This window comes from Balearica regulorum, chromosome 6 (genome assembly GCF_011004875.1).
Source record: "Balearica regulorum gibbericeps isolate bBalReg1 chromosome 6, bBalReg1.pri, whole genome shotgun sequence".
NCBI lineage: Eukaryota > Metazoa > Chordata > Aves > Gruiformes > Gruidae > Balearica > Balearica regulorum.
The window spans coordinates 682788-706876 of NC_046189.1; the positions used below are offsets into that span (position 1 = coordinate 682788).

The following is a 24089-nucleotide window of genomic DNA, read 5'->3' on the forward strand; positions in this document are numbered from 1 at the left end:
CTTTGGGCTGGTTTACAGCTTTTTGCTAAAAAAGCAGGTGGCAGGAGGGGTTTTTCCTTCTTCTGTCTTGCTTCTCCCCCACCCCATGCCCTTGCTTTTTTTTTCCCTTTACTGAAAGGGGAAGAAAATCCCAAACCAGCAAAAATTGTTGGTTTCCAAGCCTCAGTTCTGGAGTGTTTGTCAGTTTTACCCATGAGAAAAATCTAAGCATTCCCTTTAAATTCCAGTTTGCCCAGAAGAAACACAGTTTTAAACAGAGCCCGGTGAAGAGCCATCTTCCCCCAAAAGACAGGGACCGGCAGGGATTTTTGAGCAGTGCCCAACACCTCGTGTTTAGGCGTGCTGCCTTGTCTCTCCCCGGGCCCGTGCACTGTCCAGGCAGGATTGTGGGAGCCCTTGTCGGGTGTTTGGGCCAAATTTGGCCCCAATATGCTGGATCCATTTTGTCTTCCATTTCTGGTTATATTTACTCCCCTCTCTTCAGTCTCAATTTTTATACTTCCATTACAGGGAAGGTCAAAAATGCCTCTGCCTGCAGGCCGGCTTTGTTAAACTTCAGATGTTCTCCAGATGTTCAGCAAGGGGGTTTATGTAACAACGACAGAATTTGGGCCACATTTCTCTGTTTTCCTCTGACTAAATTCTCATTTGAGGCAACGCTGATTCACAGCCCTTCATGGGAAGGCGATGGCTGGGGAAGGAGGGGATCGCTGAGGCCGCTTAACCAATATGGTAGGACTCCTAAAACACATACCCTACAAGCAATGCGAAAGAACCAACAAGGCAACAGTCTGGGACAGTACTGTGGGACGGCAATCCTGAAAGACAGAGCAAAAAGTGATCTAAGAGAGGTAAACTGCTAAGTGAGAGATAAAATACCCTGCCCAGTTAGCTCTTGTAAATGAGAACATGAGACTGCTTGCACTTGGGAAGCCCCAAGAGGCTCAGCTACGCCTGCCCACTGGCACTGCTCGTCTGTCCACACCTACCCAGCTTTGTGGCTGCAGCTCTGGAGCAGGTCTGCAGATTAGTTGATTGTCCTGGTCATTATTTAAGAGCCTTTCCCGTGCCTACAGTTTTCCCAACGAGCAGAGGTCCGTTGCCTAACCTCACTTAGATTCAATAGCAGAATAACCGAATGTTCAAATGCCTCCCACTATCCTGTGGTTTGGGGTTTCTTTTAACTCTATTTTTCCCAAATGTGTTTTAGTTTAAGCTTTGCATTATTTTGTCCAATTGCACGGATCTCCCCCTTAAAAGAAATCATATTGTATAAGGAGAAAGGATCGTGGTGTACATAAGCTTGTGGGCAAACAGCAGGGGAAAGACTGTCACCCATTAAGAAATACAGGGTTGACACACAGAAGTAATTCTGAGCAAACTCAAGACCACAGAGGAAGACCCTTCCCCCAACACGTGCTATTGTCATCATAGTTCTCCTGGTAAAGGACCTGGGAAGCTGATGGCCTCTCATAACATTGCATAGGATGGGGGAGCATCACCAAAGCATGGTGCAACTCTGGGAGACGTGTGTATAGCAATCTTACTTTTTGCTAATTCCCATCAATAATTAAGTCGTTTAGATTATAAGCACCTATATAATAACCAGACTAAATAAGTTGTTGTATTCTGGTTAGGTTGAGAAGACATTAATTAGACAAACAAAGGAGTTTTAGATCTGCAATTAACAGCGTCTTCCTTGGTTGTGAGCTAAGCTCACAGGCAACAAGCATGCTCTGCCACGGTCTTTCCCCTCAAAATTTGTCCTCACTGGCTGTTGGGAGATTGGGCTGGGTCCACGCTGTCTGCTTTCCATGCTTTTCTGCAGAAAGCGTATGTTGCATCAGCCCAGTTCATGGTTTCCTCCCGGCAGGCTGTGGCAGAGCTCCTGGGACCGGTGGCAGCAGAGAGCTCTGGAGGACCTCTGGCAGGAGGGAAGCAGCAGCCAGCCGCTGCCTCACCAGGCAGTTGAGAGGACTTCTGAACAGAGTAATGGGTGCTGTTTAATCTCTTTGGTTTTCTTGTTTCATTTAAAGAGTTTCTCACACACATGGTCATCCCCATCAGACGTGGAAACTACAGAGGTGCTCAGAGGAGCACCCCGAGAAAACGACACGGCCTTTCCAGCAAGGACTGGGAATGCATGGAGCGACTTATCCCCGTGAAGTACCTCCGCAGCCCTTCCACCTGCCTGCTGTCTCAGCAGAGCAGTGCTCCCGGTCCTGTCCATTGCTGCAGACACACACAGGAAACCCTTCTCAGCTTTGTCATCCCTGTGAAAATGTTAGAGTTCAACATCCAAGCCGCTGAACCAAAGGAAAATGCAGCTGGGGTGTCTCTTCTTGATGGCAATATATTAAAAAAGGAAAAAAGAACGAAATAGCAGAAGTTGGAGGCAATGCAGGCGCATCCTACTCCTTATGTCAGGCTTCTGGAGAAAATTTATTGGGGTTTTTTTTCTCACCAAGGACACTTTCCCATTATGCCACATTGTTCTGGGTGACTCCAAAGGTCTTGGGAGACAAACTGTTTCTTGAAATAAGATGAGTTTTCTAGTGGAGAAAAATCCTGCAAGAGACTCTGGGGCCATGTATTTGTACATCGTCGTCTGATTTGACTGCACAAAGCCGTAGCACTGCTGGTGTAGCCACGGACTTAAACCTCTGTCTAAAAACTTTATTATTTTTTTTTCCACTATCTGTTGGCCAGATAAAAGATGCTGCCTCATCAAACTTGGGTTTCTCCAGTCACTGAAGCACTGAGAAATAAGGCATGAAGAGGTCATTTAGCCCATTTTTTACCTTAAAGGTATGTTTTATTGCACAGGCTCTGTATTTGTTCCCCTGTCAGATGGGTGTTTGTCCATCCTGAAAGAGCTCTGAACACAGAGACTTTACTGCGTCTGCAGACAGTCTGTTTCAGTGCAAACCACTGCTGCTATTTACAGTGCTGCAAGTAATGCAGCTGGGGCTACTTCTGGAAAACATGTCCTAGTGTCCAGCCTACCTCTTGCGGCCATTAAGCCTGTTACTCCTTGTTGTCTCTCGAACACAGAGATCGTGTTCCTCCTTCCCTTGCAGAGCCATGTATCAGCTGAGGTCACTTATCGGTGTTGTCTCTTTTCTCTCAGGACCTGAACACCCAGTTCTTGTTCACGGTGCCAGAAGCCTGCGGGAGCAAGAAGTCCAGGGGTCTGTTCCCAGCCATGGCGCCTACAGAGAAGGTCCTTGTGCCAGACGTGCTCATCACAGCAGCAATCTGGAAAACCCTCTCTCAACTGGTAAGGAGCCTGATGGTGGTGGGGGTCCCCTTCCTCCTTGGTCCTGGCTCTGTTTGGGGTTGTTTTCGTATGTTATTCATACTTACATCTGCATGGCCAACCTTTCTTTTCTGGTTGGCTCCACAGGTTAGTTACACAGTGATCATTTAGAGACCTCTACCCATCATAAAGGTATTGCAGGGACAGGGCAAAGCCTTTCCGAGCCCACATGGAGCAGATTAATAACCCAGACTAGACTTCTGGCGAGAGAACCTCGAGACATTCATTTTGCACAGTTGTCCTAGAGACTAGGAAGGGATTAAGGCACAAATTGTCTGTGTACAGGCAGCTTTGAAACAGCCTTTGTGGAAGGCAACCTCTGGTTTATGTGTGGATCAGTGGAACATGCTCAGTTAGCCATCTTCAGCAGCAAGCTTATACCAGCCAGCAGCAAATCAATTTTGAAGCTGAAATTGGAAATCTGACCTGTTATCCTGGAAAATATGGGCCTCGCAGAGCTCCCAGTCACAGAGGCGAGGCCAGGACGTGCTTGACAAAAGGAAATAAATAGCATCATTCCGCAGAATCAGACCGAGGAGGAGAGACAGCCTGCCAGACCCCATGGTACCCACATCCCTCAGGTGTGCACCGTGACATGCAGGTGAGCCTGGCTGCTGCAGCAGCATGCAGGGGTGGCGGAGCCCAGGAGCCGAGGATCGAAAGCCACCAGCAGACTTTGTGCTTCCTGAACCACTTAGTTTCCAAATAGCCAGCCTGATGTTTCAGCTTTGCGATGACCTGTGTCTCCCAATGCTCCCTCTCCCACCCGTCGGGGCAGGGTCTCTTGCTGGGGCTGTTCCCCATGGGTGAAGGGGTCCCAGGAGATGTCCCCAGGCTCCTACACATGGAGCATCACTGCCAATGGCCCCAAAAGCCTCCGCAAAGAGGATGAGTTCTGCATGAAATGGAACGAGATACACACATCTACAACAGTTTTTACATCATCATGTGAGAGCCCTCAAAGCCTCACAGTAATTTCAGGCACTTACCGGGACTTGTCCTTCCTGAGCACGCCAGTTTGTACTCTGACTCCTCAGGGAGACCTGAAATGAAATACCAAAGCAGACTCACGTGTTTCATAGACCGGCTGGGACAGGCAGCAGCAGCTATCTACCTGGGCCTCATCCAGCATCTCTGGTGGGAGTGCAAAGCCCCCCTGTCTTACCAAACCTTGACTTTCAGACTCCCTCCCTGGAAAAGCCTGTCCTATCTCAGGATCATCCCTGCTACCGCTTCATTTTTTCCTTTCTCTGAAGATGGTCCCTGTTGACTGCCGGGCTGAAAATCACTAGAAGCAGGTAGTTCCTCAGCCTTTGCACTGGGGGGTAATGACTCTTTGATGTTCTTCCAGCTTCCCAGAAACAAGCTTTTCTTGTGTTAGGACCAGGGGATTAACCCTCACTGGTGTATTAAACCTGAGATGCTGCTGCAAGCCAGAAAGGGATTTCTGCAATGTCACAACTGCATCTCTTGCAGTCAGACTGAACCAAGTCAGGCATCGGATGCCTAGCCCCACGTTGCGTGACCTCGTACCACGTTCGAGGGATATCCAGCCCAGACGCTGGCTAGCCCTGTGTCCTGGTTCTGGCAAGGATAGAGTTAATTTCCCAAGGAGCCAGGACAGGTGAGCCAAGCTGGCCGGGGGCTATTCCATACCATGTGACATCATGCTCACCACAAAAGGGGGCTGGTCAGGCAGGGGCAAGTTCGGCGTGTCGGCGTGGCTCTGGGATGGGTCGAGCGTCCGGTCGGTCGGTCGTGGATCGGTAAATCATTCTCTGTTCTCACCCATTGTGAATATCTGTTATCAGCACTGTTGTTGATTGTTTCCCTCTCCCTTGCTGTCCCAGTAAACTGCCCTTATCCCAACCCTCGAGGCTTTGCCGTTGTTTTTTCCGTTCTCCTCCACATCCCGCCGGGGGAGGAGTGAGCGAGCGGTGCGTGGCACTTAGCTACCGGCTGGGCCTAAACCACATCACCCTGGCAGCAGGAGGTCCTTGCCCAAGGAGGTCAGCCAGCAGTTTCAAAATATGTCTCGCGATAGATATTGCAGGCAAGCAAGGAGCCTGCAGCCCCCTTTGTCTGTGCTGCCACTGCCCCAGTCCTGGCCGGAGACAGCTGATGGGGAGAGGCAGTGGAAGGCAGGACTGCAGGCAGCGTGGGTCCGGAGCACCCCGTTTTGAAAGTAGGTTTTTCTACATGGCACCAACCCGGAATAATGTGATCTTAAAGATCCTAAAATGATCCCAAGGTTGCCCCTCTGTCTCCCTTTTCTTCTGCCCCAACGACCAAATCCCATACCCTTCAACCAGCATTTTTCATAGCTTAAGAGAAAGCAAACAGGGCAGGAATAAGCGTGCAAGGTTGGCACCTAGATCCCACAGTTTTTCACTGCTCCAAAAGGCATATCTGTCAGACCCTGGCTGGTGTTTCTTTCCTGGCTTAGTTCTAGAGAGCAGTTCAAACCTTGATAAACATGGATATTAGCTCAAAGTGCTTGTCTATAGCTTCTGAAATCCCTGTAAATCCCTCTCTTGCCCTAAAAGAATCCAAACCCTCAGGAGCCACAAAGCTTTTGCTCCTTTGTCTGAGTCGTGCTTATTTCTACATAAATGGGAAATTCAGCCTGGAGTGTTTCTGAGGGTCCTGGATTTCTGATAGTTCCTCTGGCAATAAAATTATCCCTGCATATAAAATTATGTCTTGGTTAATGTGAGAGCTAAAACACAGTTACATACAGTATTTTCAACAAGACCTGAAGTACTTGAGATTTTTCAAAGGCAGCTTGTAAAACCAGCATGTTGCTTTTCTAGGGCAAGCCTGTCCCGGATAAAGCTTGGACCAAGAGCAGCAGACTGCAGTTTTTTCTGGCTCTGAGAGTCTAGCATGGAAGCGCTGGGCACGTACTTAACAAGACGCAGCTGAGGGCGGCTGGATGAGTCCCATCTGGAGCTCCGCAGCTCCTTTGAAAAGTGTGTCAAAAGGGGTCTGGCGTGCGGGGGAAATGAGAACATGTGGCAGATTACTGCACTCGGATCCAGCCGTCCCAGCAGCGGCCTGGGATGTGACCCAAACGCCGTCCCCAGGGCGCAGCAGGGTCCTGCTGAAACTGCCATTCACTACGTTGCAAAGTGAGGCAGGAGCAGACTAGCCTTGCATACACTTCCCTCTGCAACATCCCTGGGTCTGGCAAGCCCCATCCCATGGGAAGACCCATGCTGGGTGTTGGAAGACCACGTTCTCCCCGTGGTGCAGGAGGAGAGGTGCGTGCAAAGATGGCAATATTGCTCTGAGGCCACGTGGGCCTCGAGCTTGTGTGATCTGGCCAAGAGTCTCAGGGTCCCCACAGTTTCCAGCTTCAGTTGATGTCTCATCATCACGCAAGCCGGCTGCGTTGCCAGCTCCTTTGCAAGCAGGTGGGCGCTGGGAATTCAGTGCTCTCAAACCCAAATCTTCATAGTCACCAGGGGATTTGGGATTTCCTGCAAATTCAGGGTTCCTTGGGTTCACATTGTTATATGTTTTATACAGGGCCTGGGAAGCCCCTCGCACATGTGAAAAGACACGGCCAAGAATACTCTGCTGGTAGATGCTGCACAACCGAATGGTGAGTCAACCGTGGCATTGTTTATGCAGAATACAGGCATTGCCACATCCCGGGAGCTGTGTCATCCAGTTGATGACCGGCTGCTGTGTGGGCATTCTGATAGACTCAGTCTGGCTGCTAGACAGGTACCACTCAAGCATGGAAGGCAGAAAGCAGGCTATCTGGGAAGCTTTTCTGTATCCTCTTTGGTGCAGGGAAGTGAATTTGCAAGAGAAGGCAATTCGGTGTGAGAAACTATAAAACAGCAATATCTGGCCGGCATAGCAAAGACGTATATGACGGTCATATCTGCACAGGGTCAGGGAGGCATTGCACAATTCAAATGCTTCTGCTTTGAAATCAGAAAATCAGTTTCTGATCATCTTGTGCCTGGTTTACAGGTAAAGCCAGAAGATAGTGAAAGCACTCTGATTGACAAAGATGTTTGTATATTTGTTGCCTGTGATGTCTAGTGGGTTATTAGGTGAAGAAAAGAGCTAGAAAAATATTATGTGAGCTATTTCACTGGCAGGGAGTTGCAAAACAAAGAAATTAAGAGTTTGCCCAAGACCATAACTCAAGATGCAGGAACTGAACCACTTTCCCTTGATTCCTGTGTGCAAGAGATTCTGTGAAAACCATCCTGAGTGCACAGGGGACACAAGGCAAAGGCAGTGATGTGCAAAAAAAGTCAAGCTCCTGTTCAGACACGCTTTGGGCTTAATGTTTTCTGCTCCCTCTCCACTGTGCATGGAGCGTGGGAGCACCCTACTGAAACGCCTATGTTGGCTGAGTGTCGTACATCGCTGCCAGGCCAGATGCCTTCTTTTATAAGCCTTTTTTTGGGGGGGTATTCATTTCCTACAGCTTGGGCTATCTTCAGTGAAGACACCGTAGTCTAAGCAAATAATTTGGGAACTCTTCACAGCAGGGGTGAGAAATAAGCCCTGTCAGACAGGTCAGAGGGTGACAAACTGGTCCATACAAGTCCCATTTCTCTCCATCGACTATCAAGGGGGTGATGGTGGCTTTTTCAGAAGTGCATGGCTACTTACGATCCCAAGATCAGACAACACCCTTCAGCTCTTGTACAGTGTTATCACGTTTTTGAGCAATATTTCAGATAGTTGAATCAAGCCTGACACCACTGTGTCTCCAGTTTTTTTACACTCCATTGACTTTGATAGCCAAATTAGAAGCATGTGTTCATTCCACAGTTGCGAAACTGAAGTACTCAGCTGACCCACAAACAATATTTTCTTATTGCACTTACATGAGTGGTTGCTTGTTAGCCACTGGAAAGGACATATGTGCTGCGTTAGTAAAAATAGATTTATTACTTTGCACATTTTTTCCAGGAAATTTGCATCAAACCAGTCCAAAAAGTCCCTTTAATTCTATTAAAACATTTGAGATGTAGCCTTAAATAACCATTCAGTGAATAGGGACCTGATAGTTTTTACTGATACATTAGGAGAAATTTAGTAAGCAAGTGATTTTAATAGGATATGAGCCAGCAGTGTGCCCTTGCAGCCAAGAAGGCCAACGGTGTCCCAGGCTGCGTTAGGAGGAGCGATGGCCGCAGGTCAGCGGAGGTGATGCTTCCCCTCTGCTCAGCACTGGTGAGGCCACACCTGGAGAGAGAGATGGACATACTGGAGAAGGTCCAATGAAGAGCCATCAGGATGATGAAGGGATTGGAGCATCTCTCACATGGGGAGAGCCTGAGAGAGCTGGGGCTGTTCAGATTTGAGGGATGTGATCCATGTGTATAAATACCTGATAGGGAGCGAATGAAGAAGCGGTGTCCAGTGACAGGACAAGAGGTAACAGGCACAAACTGAAACACATGAAATTCCACCTGAACACAAGGAAACACTTTTTTTACTGTGAGGGTGGTCAGACACAGAAACCAGTTGCCCAGAGATGTTGTGTGTTCTCCATCTGTGGAGATACTCAATACGCAACTGGACGCTCTCTGCTCTGGCTGACCCCGCTCGAGATGGTGGGGATGGACTGGACGATGATCTGCAGAGGTGCCTGCAAGCCTCGACCACTCAGCTGTGATTCTGCTCATCCCCATTTCACCCCAGGCAAAGAGAGTCATCTGCTCTGCCTCCCTGCAGGTCCCTGGTTTCAGAGGAAAACATTCTGCAATCCCAAGGCATTACACGAGGCAGAGGAAAATTAAAGAGGGATCTTCTCCCCTCTTTAGTGCATCACCTTGGCTCAGAAAGGGCTCAGAAAGTGGGGGGTAAGGTTTATAAACTCTGAAATGGTTCCTGACTTCTTATGTCAAGGTAATCCTGCTGGATTTGGGACCGCCCCTGCTGCAGAGCACCCGGAGCCCAGCTTCAGGAGCAGGGCGCTCCATTGCTCACTAGCTCCCAGTGTCTTTGTGTTCTTGGTGACCAAGCTCTAGCTGGGGATGATGGAAGAGCGGCGGTGGGAGTTGTGTGGTTTCTGTCTGTGTGAAAGAGCAGCAGCTTACAGAAAGTACAGTATCTTGTACTTATGTTGCTGCTTAGTCATACTGCAGCAACTGTAACTTGGCTGCTGGTCATCCCCGTTCCTTGCAAATGTTTCCATTTATGGCTGGGATTTTTATTTCCCTTTGCCTCCAATCGCCACACAGATGGAAAGTCTCCAAAAGGGAAGGCCGTGAGTTTACATCGGGAGAAACCAGCTGCGTATATTCATACCTTGCATTTCAAGTATCTCTTACAGGACCACATCACCCAGGATGCTCAAGGGATTCATTAGGGATCATTTTGGCCAGAAGCGGGTGCCGTGCCTGTCTGGTGGCAGGAGCACAGATGTCATTGTTCTTGTCAATATTTTCCTTGCCCAGGGCTCAGATAAGCTGCGAAGGAGAAAGCTGCAGCCATTTGACCTGGTTGTCCCTGCTAGCAGCTGGGTGCTGTGCCTGGTCCTGCCAGGGGCACCGGAGAAGGGGGGGGACCACGTGAGCAGGCGGTGCTGGGGACCCTTGGGGCTGTGCCCATCCTCTTCCCAAAGCCAGAGCTCCTGAACGCTCCTTGCTGGCCTCCAGGAAGAGAGGATCCAGTTACAGAGAGACAGCATGTGGGATCCAGGTTCCCTCCATGAGTTACAGATGTGCAGGTTTACGACACAGTGTGCTCTAGCAAGCCCATGGAAAAAAGCATTCCCGGCTTATGAAGAGCTTTGGGGCAGATAAAGCAGAGTCGTGACCTGAGCTGGAAAAGGGATGTGCCTGCTGCAAGCTCGTTGCTGCGGTGGGAGCTGGAGCCTCTGGGGGAATGGCACTGGGATGCTGCACCCTCGTCTTGCTCTTGTACCTTGTCTGGCTTGCCTGTTCTCCTGCTCACATGGATAACACAGAGCATCAGGCTGAGAACAATTAAAGGAAAAAAAAATTACTTTCCTCACCCAGGGCACCGGACTGGAAAAATAACTGATCTTTCATTTAAGGCCAGATTTCAGCAAGGCACTGAAAACCCCAGGCTTTTTGCTCCCACTCCACAGTTTTGTGGAAATTAAGTGTGTGCCTCAGTGAAACCCGGACTGACCGGCCGGAGGTGGCTGCAGGTGGAGCGGGGCTGCGCTCCCACCCCCCGGCAAGGCATAAAGGGTGCAAAGACTGGAGCACTGACCTGGCAGCTGCCTCTTCTTCAGGTTATGGATAACCTCTCCATGTCTGAATTGTTTCCTTTCAAACATTTGGCTCAGTTCTGGGTATTCTGTAGAAACATGTGATTTCTGGAGAAACCTTTTGAAAAGAGAGCACCGATTTTTTTTCCAGCTAAAAAAGCCTGATCTTTGCCAGAGCCGATTCCTCTACAATCAAAGCATTCGGCTCCTATAACAGGGAGCGACCGTGGGAAGAACCAATGTGTCGTTATTACCGGGCCCTGCTGATGAAGTCCCTGTCTGCAGCTCTTGGCTTTCTGGCCTGTGTTATCACAACAGGAAAAGAAGACGGGAGCCATTTAAAACCATCATGTCACGGTGTAGCATCCATCGCCCCATGTCTTGGGATGCAGAAATCATGTGCGTTATCCCATTCTCAAGAGCTGGAATCCTACCCATTCCTTTCTTCGCCCGGACAGGGAGAAGAATGGGAGAGAAGTGTGGGGTTAGGGGAGACCCCAAAGCGCTCTTCCCAGGTGGGAAGGCAACTGGGCCAACACGGGTTGTTTGGAGTGATCTGGTTTCAGACTCTACTGATAAAACTCAGAGCGAAGTCTAGCTCCACAGACCGGGGGGGCGGGGGGAAATCTGTGATACAAGTGAAAAATAGACATGCAATATAATTTTTAAAAATATACACAAGCAATATTGGTGGCTACCAAAAGTTTGTTTCACTGCTTCATGACCCACTCAGTCTTGTCTGTTCTCAGAACCACAGAACGGTTAAGATTGCAAGGGACCTCTGGAGGTCATCTGGTCCAACCCCCTGCTCAAGCAGGTTGTCCAGGATCATGTCCAGACGGGTTTTGAGTATCTCCAAGAATGGAGACTCCACAACCTCTCTGGGCACCCTGTACCAGTGCTCGGTCACCCTTACAGTAAGAGAGCAGGAGTGGTGGTGGTCCAGAGCTGGGACCATCACCATGTGCAGAATCCAGAGGCGCCAGCCCGGGAGATGCAGCAGGACTGTGTTGCGTGCCAGACCCTGGGAAAACGTGTGCTGCTCCGCTGTGGGGGTGCCCCGGGCTCACCCCACCCGGCCGGGGCTGCTTGGCAGGGCTGGAGAGTCCAACCGACGGCCGTGGGGAGGGTGATGAGCTGCTAACAGGGGCACTAGTTGGGGGCTCCTGGTGGGGAGTCAGCACTGAAGCTGCCCCCAGAGCTGCTGTGGGAGCAGGCAGAGGAGGGGGGTGACTGTCCCAGAGGGGGACCCCAACAGCCAGGACAGGGAAATGGGGAGATGCTTCTGCAGCGGCTATGGTGCTGCTGGGACGCTGGAGCTGGTGGGATGCAGCTGATGGCGCGGGAGAGCAGGGTGCTGGGGCCCACGCTGTCCTGCCTTCGGGAGGGACAAGTGTAGGGATATGTGGAGCAGTGGATCCATCCTGCTGTCCCGTGGAGGGACGCCATGCGGCGTCTGCAATAGGTGAATATTCAAGCGGCTGGCACGTTCTGGGATGTCTGTTCTGCACAGGCAAGGGATGGAGCTTATTACAGCGTAAACTCTGTGTCCTGCTCCACAGGGACGACGGGTGGAGATTGTCACCTGCATGTGTTTAAATTTGTAACCTTCTTAATTTGAGGGGGGGTTGTTTTACTGAGTGCGTGGACACAGCATTATCATGTCCATCCGATTTGTGAGGGAGGAAGGGTAGAGTTTGTAGCAAGGGTATGGTTAGGCTGTGATGACGTTAAAAGTGTTTGTAATGAATGTATATTTGAATGATGGCTCTTAAATACATGTTCCCCTGAAATGTGGGCTTTGGGCTGCATGAAAGCAGCTCCTGGTTCTGGAAACGTGCTTTCCCTGCAAGCAGGACTGTTAAGTCAGCACGACGCTATTGAAACTGGAGCTGGCACTGTTCAAGGATCTCAGCAGCTCAGTGGTAGCGAGCCCAGGCTGCAATCTCTGCTGGCATTTCTGGTTCAGGTCCTCTCCGGTGTGCTCCTCACCCGCCAGCGCCAGCCCCTGCTCTTGCCGCAGGGAACTCACGTGGGTTTTGTCTGGCGGCCGCAGCGTTTACAACCACGGCTGCAGCGGGGCCGAAGTAGACCGGGGACCTCCCGTGCTCCCGCACCTCTTCCCACAGGGTTCAATGGCAGAACCCCGGAGCAGAGGCAAGCTTGCTGTTCGCTCGCCGAGACGAAACACGGCAGAGGCTTTGCCAAAACCGACTGCTGCCCGCTGTCTCCTGTTGCCAGACGCTGCCAGCCCCGTCCTCCCCCAGGAGAGATGTCTGCTCACTGCCGGCCGAGCTGCGGTCTCTCGATGGGATCCATGTGTTCTTGATGAGAGGCCTGGGGAACTTAATAGTCTCTGGTCTGGGGTTTTCTGTCAAGCACTCCTACAGCCTTCAATTATCTGGATTCCCCAGAAGGGATGTGGGAGGCTGATTTCCCCACAGGGTTTCCAGTGGCTCCTGCAAGTCCTTCCTTCCCTATTTCCCTCTCCCAGCACCCTTCGCCCTTTCCCACCATCCTTGTCCCCTGCCTCCCTGAGGGTGGGCTCTGCTAGAGCGTATCTTGATCACGGATGCACCTTTTCTTTTGTCACGCCTGACAGAGATGATGCGCCAAGCAGACAGGACGTCGGTTCTGCCTCCGCGAGGCAGCGAGGTGTGAAAACACGCGCGGGCTGCTTCCCCTGGTGCGTGCGTCTGCCTGGTCTCGTGCACGGTTCGGCTGTGACTGGTCAGCCTGCCACAATCCCACAGTCACCACCACGGTTTTAGGATGGGAGCAAACAATTTGCTTCCTTACCGTGCGGCAGGGCACCTTTTTTTTTTTAATGCGGCTGTATTAGTTACGCTGCTGCGTGAAGAGGCACTCGGGGAGGTCGCATCAAGCATTTCAGGACCTGTCAGACTGCCAGAGCAATGCAGGGGAAATCCTCACGTAAAGTGAAAATCCGGTTTCTGTACCCAAGAAGGCAGTTATAAATGAAATAAATAAAGCATGATTTCTTGCTCATTTCTGCTTCTCTTCTTTATATTTTTATCTTTGTAGGTGAAGCTGTCGGAGTGTGGATGGATGAGGGGCAGAAGGGAGGGCAAAGAACTCTCCATAGAAGACAGTGAGTGCACGCCTGCACTTTCAGATCCCCACTCTTCGTGTTGTGTATCACACACTGAAGCTGGAAAATCTCAAGCCTCTTTGGACTGGAGATAAGCATTCAAATTCCACTGGCAGTCTTAAGGAGAAGTAGTATAAACATGGGATGTTATTTATTGTGTGCATGTGACCAAAATTACTTTGTTGGAGGTTGGGCTCACATTAATGCCCAAGTGAAGAGCCCAGACATTCAGTTACACTGGTAAAAGGTTATCCACAGCCCTGGTAAAAATATTTTAACTTCCTTGTAACCCTGATCTCTTGGGCTGATTTAAGGTACCATCGAAAGAGAATCCCAGGAAGGATGGAATGCTTCTCTCCTCCTGTACCTCTGTATCGCTAACTTGCTCTGCAGAGTATTTGCCTGCTTTATCTCAGAGGAATGCAAGTTAAAAATGCAGCATATTTTTTGGTTTGGGGTTGTTGTTTATTTTGGTTTTACTTTGTAGGAGGACCTTTGAAACTAACTCAGATAAGACTCCTTCTCTTAACACTAATTATGTGTCTAATTATATTACATTTCCTATATGCATAAAAAAATCACATTAGAATTTTTATGACACTCGGTGCAAATACCGTTTTCCTTTTCAGGAGCGGCAGGTTCTCCTGATGGTAAAGGGGAATTTTATTGCAATGTTATATTTGGCCAGGAGGACGCTCCATTACAGAATTACACATTTCTTGAGCATCAGTCTATAGCTGCAAATGAAACAAGGGCCTCTAACGTTTTGTGTCAGAGCAAGAATTTGAGCACATGCGTAAGAGAAGGGGAGGTGTTAAGCATCGTGCCAAAAGCAGGCAAATAGCGCTCTGCTGTACGTGACCCGGGGACCTGGGCCGAAGCGCTGCACAGGGTTCCCTGGATTCACATCAACTATGTGAAAAGCAGCAGCCGCCGAGCAGTGGAAAAGCTCTGCAGCCCGAGGAACAGCTGCTGGGTGGCTGCCCACCGCGCTCCCCACGACAGCGATGTCCGGAGAGGAGGGCAGCTCCCCGCAGCCCCTACCCCGGTGTGGGAAAGCAAGTCCCGGCAGGGCTCAGCACATAAAGCCCGTCCAAGGAGGGCTGGAGACATGCTGGGCTTTTGCTTCGTGGCTTGGTGGTGAGGTGGGCACAGATTTCAGAGGCCTCTATCGCTCCATTTCAGAGGCACGTTTGGATGCCTGTGGCACACGCTGTTAGCAGGACTTGAATTAGCTGCAAAATTTTGTTTTTGCAAATTGTTTTGCAAATCATTATGATTGCAAATTTGTGGAAAATTTTTGCAAATTATTGTTAACCTATGACAAATTTGGCCTCATATTCGGGTCACAAAAGGGGCCATGAGGGAAACTCTTGCTCCAGGACTGCACTCGTCGCCCAGAGAGTTTGGGGGCAATGTCGTTAGTGAGTAGCCAGATACAGTCCCTTACCACTGCAGAAACTCCAGAAGATATTACTGTTCAGTCTTACTCATTGCTGTTGTTTACCTGTGCATTGTCTTTTGCCCATCAAACCATTGATTCACGCGAGCATCAATCAAATTGTCTTCTAGACGCCTTGCTGGCCTCCTTACTACCTGCAGCCTGTGGTTTGGGGAGGGAGGGTTTGTATTTCCTTGTAACCTCTATGAGGTAAAAATTAAAAGCTTACTGTGTAGTTAGGGAGAGACTCAAGGGAAGGCTTTTGAGCAGCTTTGTGCTCCTGGAAGGCAATGCAAGCCTCTTTCAGATGGTGTTAGAGGTTCTGCTGGTGGGGTACCAGCGCAGGGGATGCTGGCAGACCTTCCCTGTATTGACCCAGGCTCATGTTTGACCGCTGCACTACTGCACCCATGTGCTAAAGCATCCCAAGTGAGGACAGCTGAGCTCATTTCTCAGACCCAGCCACCTCCTGGGGGTTTGTTAGGGTTGAGGGGTTTTCAAGAAGATAAACTTAATGCTTTCTCTTGGTGAGCATCTTCAGTTACAAGTTGCGACCTGGAAGTCTCAGATTTTCATCTAGGACTTGAATCACAGGTCCCTACAGCTAGTAAAAAGCATCTCATTGGCTTCAAGGTGGGGTCTTTTTTTTCATATTTCCTTTCTAATTCCTTTTAACTGGTCCTGTGGAAACGAGAATCACACATTATCTGTCCCAAGGATTCTGCTCCATACAAGGGTTGATGCTGGAAACATTTGTTTAAGAGGCAAGGGCAGGAGAACAGTGTGGTTAGAGAGAGACAAAGCTGGGATTAAAGACAAGATTAGCATTTCAAATAAATCAGCTGAATTGCTGAGCCCTGATGTGTCCTCACCAGGCCACCAGACTCCAACTGGGACCAGCCTCCCCCCAGCCCAGCAGCCCACACTGCCGTACCCCCACATTCAGAGAAAAGGCTTTTTTTTTTTTTCCCCCCTATATGTGATCCCTTTCAGCCCCCTCTTTTCCCAGGATAAGGCACTAATTAATTCCTTTCCTTTCTATTTATACCCATTAGTCATTGCAAAAGTGTCCCCCAGTAGATTTATGGTTCAATATAATGAGTACATCTTGAGGGAATATTATTCATACAGTTAGCTGAAATCTAACAGAGAAAGTCTATATTTTATTTGTAACCTTAGCCAGAGCAGTCATTTCATGGGGAGGCAGCATCTCCATGCTCCAGCGTGTTTAGCAAATGTTTAGACAGCAGAAGGAGGAAACTGAATCTCTTTCTTAGGTCTGTACACGGCGTTAAGGACCGTGGGTGGGGCGGGATGTGACTAAGTTCAAAAATGTACATTTTTTTTGAACCATCACTGGTAAAAGGCTGGGGAGGGGAATGAGGTTTCCCCTATAAACTATGTGGGTTTTTTTCTCTAAATTTCATGGAAACACCACTGCAAGTTTTTCCTTCTCATTTCTCTGGTGACAAGAAAATAAAACAAATGCAGCTGGGTCATTCTGCTCTCGCTGTATTTCACCACGAAGCCCCAAAGACACAAACTGTGTGTTTTAACTAACTCTCTCGCTACCCTGGGCTACGAAACTGAAGGTCATTTGACATCTCCACAAAGATAGCTCGGGATTATCCAGCGTGTACTGCGGACCATGGAGGCATCAGCCGCCTCTCCGATGTCCTGCCTTGCCAGGCAGCTGGAATGCGATTGCTCCACTATGCAAAAGCTCTTCCCAATGAGTCAACGAGTTTTGGGACTCAACCGTCTTGACTGAGTGCGTGGAAAAAATGTGCTGTAAGGGATGAAAGTATCAAGAAGCAAGGATTGTGAAACCGGTAAAAGGGGAACTATTCTGGGAGAAAGGGTTTCAGTCCATCCTTTCCCCACTCTCTGCCCTCTGTCCACCTATTTTTTTGCTTGCTGGGTCCATCAATGGTCTTGTGTTGATGCTACCTGGCACCTCTGGGAGCACCCCGGGCACCCTCACTTCCCCTGGAACTGAAAAGCCTGAGCTGGTTCTTCTACCCCCAGCACAATGGCGAGGAGACCCAGGAATGGTCAGCTGGAAGGAAGCCCTGGGCTTTCTCCTTGTCTGGAGGGAGCAGCTCCAGAAGTGGTGAGCAGTCAGGGCACTGTAGAATAGCTGACTCTGGACACGAAGCCTGGGCTGAGCAACTGGAGTTAAAATATTAACAAGTATGGCCTCAATTTCAAAAGGCCAAACTTCAAAGACCCACAGAAATTGTGCAGCAGGAGCAGCTTGGCACAGGAGCCCCAGAGCATCCCTGCCATTTCTTCAAGCCAGCGTACTCAAACTGGCCTCAGGAAGGCAGATCTTGAGCAGAGGGGAATAAAACTTGGAGCAAGGGTCTAACGAAGTCTAAACGAGCACTTCAGGAGGATTATCAGGAATGGTGGGGAAGCAGGCTCACGGCTGGCTGTGCGAGCAAAGCCTCGGCGAGAAGTGGCCTACAGCTGGGACAGAGAGCCAGGAGCATGCCGTCCTCTTGCACGACCTCTCATGATGAAACCTCTGCTGTGCAGAGCAGAACCAAAACGGGCTCTGGGCCCACCAACAAAAGCAAGCTGCATCACACTAGTGCCCGCTGGTGGCATTGAGGTGGCTCCTGTAACCTTCTCTGGAGGCTATGCCACGGGGGACCAGCTGGAAGATGGGGGGGCTGCCACCTCCACTTCTGGCCACTTGCTTTCCCACCACTGTATCTAAACAACGTAGGGTCTCTGGGATATCATCATCATCCTCTAAGGATCTTGAGCTCTAGTGAAAAACCACAAGGTCACAGATAGGGGCCGGCGTCTGGCAAGGCTTCAGTAACGCTGTAGGTTGGGAAATCCTTGGGGCTGTTTAAAAGAAAATTCTAGAAACGCCAAACAGTGCTTCGTTATGCGTTAGCAAACAACAATTTACAAGCACGCAAATGCTGTATATAAAAGTGCTAAGTAAATAAGAACTGCAATAGCATGGGAGACTTAAAAGTTAACCCAGGATATTAAAATAGGAAAAAGTACGTGAAGCCTCAGATTGCACTTGTGTGTTCATGATGACTCTCTAAACATCCTGGAGCAGTTGGCTTTAATGGCCTAAATCCCAGGAAATGCTGCTAAAATAGGGTATCAAATGAACATTTGCTTTTTTCTTCAGAAAGATTCCCTTTTGTGTCTCCTTTTACCACAGTTCAAGAATGTCAAACACAGTGGGGGCTGTTGCTCATGTACATGACCTGGGTTAATCTAGAAAAATAAGTGTTTTTTTCTTCTTTTGTTTCTTTAATAGATGTCTTCTCCTGGGCACCAGTGAGGATAGGCAAGACCTGTTAGGGACCCCTCAGAGCCAGCCAAGCCTGCACCCAGTGTCCACACAAAGAGGGTGGACCAGCAAGGATGATGCCGTAGTAGGGGTCTGCTGCAGACCACCTGATGAAGAAAAGGAGGTGGATGAAGGGTTTTTTAGGCACTTGTTGGAATCTTTTGGATTTAACCACCTCGCTACCTGCTAGGAGAGCAGTGCGGCTGGCACGACCACCATAAGGCGTTTCTGGAATGGTTTGAAGACAATGAGAGCAATTGAATTGCAATGAGAGCAATTGAAAGCTGGTGAAGGGTCTGGAGCACAAGTCTTACGAGGAGCGAGGAGCGGCTGAGGGAACTGGGGTGGTTTAGTCTGGAGAACAGGAGGCTGAAGGGAGACCTTATCGCTCTCAACAACTGCCTGAAAGGAGGTTGTGGTGAGGTGGGTGTTGGTCTCTTCTCCCAACCAACAAGTGATAGGACAAGAGGAAACGGCCTCAAATTGCTCCAGGGGAGGTTTAGGTTGGATATTAGGAAAAATGTCTTCACTGAAAGGGTGGTCAGACATTGGAACAGGCTCCTCAGAGAGGTGGTGGAGTCACCAACCCTGGAGGTGTTCAAAAACCATCTAGATATGGTACTGCAGGACATGGTCTCGTAGACAGAGTGGTGTTGGGTTGACATTTGGACTTGATGATCCTAGAGGTCTTTTCCAACCTTAAAGATTCTATGATTCTATGATTCAATTTCGTGATGGAAGTGATGAATGAACTGACCAGGGTAAATGCTCTTTTGGACCCGCTACTCAAACACAGGGAAAATGAGAAGGCTGGAAGCAGCCTTGTCCGCAGAGACTGCAAGACTGTGGCACTTAAGGTGCTGAGAGAAGTCAGCAAGGCAAAGAGCAGAATTACAACCCTGACCCTCAGAGGAGCAGGGGTTTGCCTGTTGATGGGGGAGGAATACAAACACATTGTATGAATTGAGTTAGGAAGCGAGAATTTCAGAAGATGGCAACTACAAAAAGGCATAAAATTCCATCCTTCCATTTGTCATCAGTGAAAAACACTGAGATTATCAACCGCATACTTACAAATATTTGAAAACCAGTGTTCGTTGTTTCCACTAAGCACTTAACTATCTTGGCCTCGTTTTTGGTTCTCTTCACATATTTAGGAAACAAGACCCTTGGAGACCACTGTATAATCTCAGAGTCTCATGAAGGGCGGATGCAATTGCAGACAGGCACAAAGAAACTGCAGTAGCTGTTTCCCAGAGAACCACAGCAGTCCCATAAAGCTGTTTCAGATGTATGTATGTGATTTAAAACCTAGGAGATTGCATTTTATTGGGGGCTAAAAAAAAGATGTAAAAAAAAAAAAAAGCAGCTACACAGTTTACAAGGTAACAACTAAACATACCATAAATCACATTTAAATCTACAAGGGGATGTAAATTAAATAGTAGCCACCTGTGCCTGACTCACTTCAAACTCTACACAGAGTCATAGAGTGACTTTTTTTTGCAGAAAATCAAGCATTTCTTTATTTCTTTATTTCCACTCTTCATCTTCCTTCATTTCTTCTCTCTCCATTTTAAATGTAATTGAATAATAAATATCTGTTCAGTACATAGTGTGTGTTCTGTGAGCAGCAATAATAGTATGCGGGTCAGGTACATAGGGGATGAGCAACTAATCCATGACATTCTCTGCAAAAATCTTTCCATGAGATTTGTAGTTCCACAGAAAGGAGAGGAAAAAAAGAAAGGCAATTGATTTGAGGATTAGGAAGAGGAGCCAAAGAGAGCACAGAGATAGTGGATGAGGCTCCCATGAGTGAAGGGGGGGATTCCTCACCTGGACAGATTTATATTTATATTTATATTTATATTTATATTTATATTTATATTGCAAGCACTATGTATAAGAGAGGATCACTGTGCACAAAAAGAAATGCCTTTGCCCATCTTGAGTCCCCTAACAAAGAAGAAAGAAGATGGTAGGTAAAATTTTTGTACTGTCTCAAAAAGTTCCTGCCCCACATCCATTTTCCTCTAGAACTTCCTACATTCTCATCCCATTCACGAGAACAAAAGCTCAATTACAGAGAACTAGTTCAGGCCTTTAATGCCACCAGCTATGAAAGAAAACTGTAAAAAAGCCCAACAAATCCAGAAAAAAAGGCAGCATCTTGTTTTGAGGTTATTTTATTTTGTCCAAATTTCTACATAACTCCAACATAAGAAATGAACTCTCCAGATGTGGCCATCTATGACAGAGGTGCAAAAGTCATGAAAGTGGACGCCTGGGTAGGTAAGAAAGACCAAGTTAGCCTTTTTTTATTGAGGGAAAGGATGCAATAGGGGTTTGTTTTGTAAAACATACGAGAATCCTTATGGGCACGTTATGTCATGTCAAGCTGCAGAAAAAGGTTTTGATTTGACATGAGGAAGTTCAAGAAGCACGCATCGAAAGTTAAAAGTCTGCAGGTCCTTTGGTCAAGAAACTGCAGACAAAAGACAACGTTCACAAGTCCGCGAGGAGGAAGAGGGAGATGCGGAGGTGTGGGGCTATGCTCTCCTTTCTACACTTTGGGTGCTCACCGGCAGCGTAGGAGACAGATGCGATGTCCAGATGTTTGTGATAAGACATCCTGGTGGAGAAACAGCTTCTGCAGGGGCAGATTCACCTAGAAATAGGCATGCTGAACCTGAAGCAGCACTGGTGGGTACTCGTGGATGCAACAGAGCTGGGACGCAGCAGCAAAGTAGGCAAAGAAATGGGCTGGTATGCGGCGTGATCGCTGGATTACTGGAAGGTGAGTGCTTTGCTTAGACATCTCATGGACCGCCCAGTAAATGGCTGTCATCAGAAGCTGGACCCCCTCCTCTTCACTAAAGATGCTCCAGAGGAAACGCAATCATCCCGTTCAGAGCTGCAGGAATGCCCCTGGGAAGGGATGGCCCCACAAAATCCTTCCCTGCTCTTCCAAGGAATCGTTGAGAAATTTCTTGTTTCTCAGGTATTCTTATTCTTCAGTGTCCCCTTGCTCCAGAATGAGTCCTGCTTCTGTCACAGGGCTTTGAGATGAACGGGGAAACAGGCATGGAAAATTCCAGCTTATGGCTGTGGTTCCTACAGCCTGAGCATCATAGAATCATTGGGGTTGGAAAAGACCTTTAAGATCATTGAGTCCATAAACCTAACACTGCTAAGTCCACCACAGTACTTCTGGTGAAGACACTGACACAGAAGATATTCCAGAAATGTACCTTTTTAAGCACTAGCAGCTACATAGAATTGGGTTTCCTGCAGATCCGGACTGGGGGGAGTTACATGCTCTGAGATCTCTTGAGACAAACACTTTGCTTTTGTTGCTACTGGGGAGTCAGTAGCGTGAAAGGAGAGTCATGTTGGGTTTCCCCATTGCGATGGCTTTGTCTGGCAGCTGGGGCCGACCCTGGTCCCGTCACACCATCCATTTACACAGAGTTTGGAGACAGAAAGTCATAGCTCGAGGGATAACAGACCATGTTCCTGAAAGTCATTGCGGTTCTCCATATTTTTGGGGGACATTTGCTCCTATTTTTCATTGAGCAGAGCTAAAATTTGCCTGTGAAATTAAAAATTTTAAAAAACCAACAACCCCCCCCCCAAAAAAAACCAACCCCAAAAAACCCCAACCCAACAACAAAAAACCAAAACCCAGAAATGAATCAATAGGTAGAGGTAATACTCAGACTTGGATGACTCTGAGCAAGACTTGGATACTTGCAAAGGCTAAGATGCACGTTGCTCTTTTTTTTTTTTTTTTTTAATGTTCTTGTTTTATTTGTTCCACTCAGGACACGTTACCAGGATGAGACGAGGAGGAGGACGGCGGGGGGGAAAGAAAGAGGAACACTATTTGATGGTATAAATATGTGGGGCAGCAATGCCAACCACGAAAAGAGGCCTCTCATCATGGAAAAATGAGACTTCTTCCAGCTTGTTTAAAAAAAAAAAAAAAAAAAAAAAAAAAGCCTGCAGCTCCAAAGATGACAACCTCGCCCCAGCCCAGCACCCGCCCTGGGAGGGGACCATCCCGAGGTGTCTGTAGACCCACAGTGACTCTCCGTGGATGTCTGCAGCTACTACAAACGAGGACTTGCTTGATTTTGAAGGAGGAGGAATATAGAGGGGAGTTGCAGGGAGCAGAGGGACGGGGCTGGAGACGCCTCTGCTGCTCCTGGCCGCTCCTCCCCAGCGCCTGGAGCTCACCCCGGAGCCGGGGATGCGGGAGCCTTCCTGACACCAGCCACTCCACAGAGTCTTTTTTTTTTTTTTTCTCCTGACTTTTCGGAAGCTTTTCGGAGGAAATTTTGATGACCTCGTTTTCCAGGTAGGCAAAGCTTTTCCTCGCCTTGTGTAGCGGTCGTGCGGCTTATTGACTGGTGGTTCTCCAGCTAGGAGTAACAGAGGCAGCCCCTGGAATCCCAGCCTGTGCTCCTGCTGCTCACGGGCTCTCCAGCAAGCTGCACATTTCAGGCACATCGTGTTTAAACAGTACCTGCTATAAGAGAGTATATATTTTTCCGTTACTTTCAGCTTTTGGCTAGTTAGGGTGTTTTTCAAAGAGGGGTTTGGGGGTTTTTTTCAGTGTGGTTAGTGTGAGACACAGACGCTCATCTGCCAGGGCCAGAGGTCCAGAAAATCCCTCGGGGGGGACGTGTTGAATTAAATTCTTCCCTGGGACAACGGCGTTGCATTCAGCAGCTCCACTGACATGACGGCAGCGGCACGGGACTCAACTGCTGCTGTGCAGCGCAGAGACTGATCCGCTGCACGATTCCTCCTTGATTTTCAGAATTTCAGAACATTTGGACTAGAGTAACTTGTGTTTCTCAGTTATGCTGAGTTTCCTAAGCACAAGCACAAGATTTTGGGGGGTAACTGCCTGTTCGGAAATGCCTGCGAGCTTGTTGCTCATCTGGTCAGCTATTTTTTTGCTGGCAGGGCTCCGCGTGAGCGCTGTAAATGGAGGTTTCTGGCTGCCAGAGCAGAAGCTCCAGGGAGCTGCAGCATCCCCGGGGTGCTGCGCGGTCCCACGGCCAGAGCACCCTGCGGGGGCTGCTCCCCCCAGCCTTCCCGCGGCCTGGGCTTCCCCTGGCTGAAATCCCGGGAGAGGTGCGGCAGGAGAGCTGGAGGAGAACCGGGCTCCTTCCCAGGGGGGGAACCTCCCGCTGGGTGGTCTGCCCAGGGACCGAGGCATTTGGGTAGAGATGGCGACAATCACTGAAATTCCCTCCGCGTGCCAAGTGCAAACCGAGTGCACGCAAACGAGGAAGAGGAGGTGCATTTAGAAGAGCTTTTGTTCCAAATGGGACACTTTTTCTTTTCTTTTTTTTCTTTTTTCTTTTCTGGCTTTATTTAGCAAACATTTGAGTAGAGCAAAATGCTGCCTGCCAAGTGGGTGGCACCACAGGCATGGTCGTGAAAAAAGTTGGGACGGGGTCCCTGCCAGAGCAGCAGTGCTGTTTCAAACTTTATTGTGCATAGGCCGTAGCTAGCATAATTCTCCTTTCCTGAGAGTAATGCGATTTTTGTGGCCTTAAATAAGCTCCTTGCAGACAGAGTCAACTTAGATACTGGAGCCCCTGAATTTTTGTATATTTGGGAACAATTTGCTTAGCTATAACAGGTGTTGTGGTA

General features: G+C 48.8%; 1 protein-coding gene and 2 long non-coding RNA genes across 5 annotated transcripts in view; all 3 read left to right on the forward strand.

The window, feature by feature from the left end:
* Positions 1-2473: 2473 nt before the first annotated feature.
* On the forward strand, positions 2474-3440 carry LOC142602244 (uncharacterized). Its single transcript, XR_012835912.1, has 3 exons — positions 2474-2808; positions 3131-3280; positions 3407-3440. It is a non-coding gene; the product is annotated as an uncharacterized LOC142602244 (long non-coding RNA).
* Positions 3441-6305: 2865 nt separating this feature from the next.
* LOC142602245 (uncharacterized) lies at positions 6306-18203 on the forward strand. The gene is made up of 3 exons (XR_012835913.1): positions 6306-6582; positions 6851-6926; positions 13584-18203. It is a non-coding gene; the product is annotated as an uncharacterized LOC142602245 (long non-coding RNA).
* Positions 18204-22465: 4262 nt separating this feature from the next.
* COL6A2 (collagen type VI alpha 2 chain) overlaps positions 22466-24089 on the forward strand; it is a 28919-nt gene continuing 27295 nt past the window's right edge. Inside the window, exon 1 of one of the 3 annotated variants that reach the window (XM_075755822.1) lies at positions 22466-22779. The gene's annotated coding sequence lies outside the window, so the exon portion shown is untranslated. The remainder of the gene's footprint in view (positions 22780-24089) is intronic. The other 2 variants (XM_075755821.1, XM_010313260.2) reach the window with 2 other exon arrangements.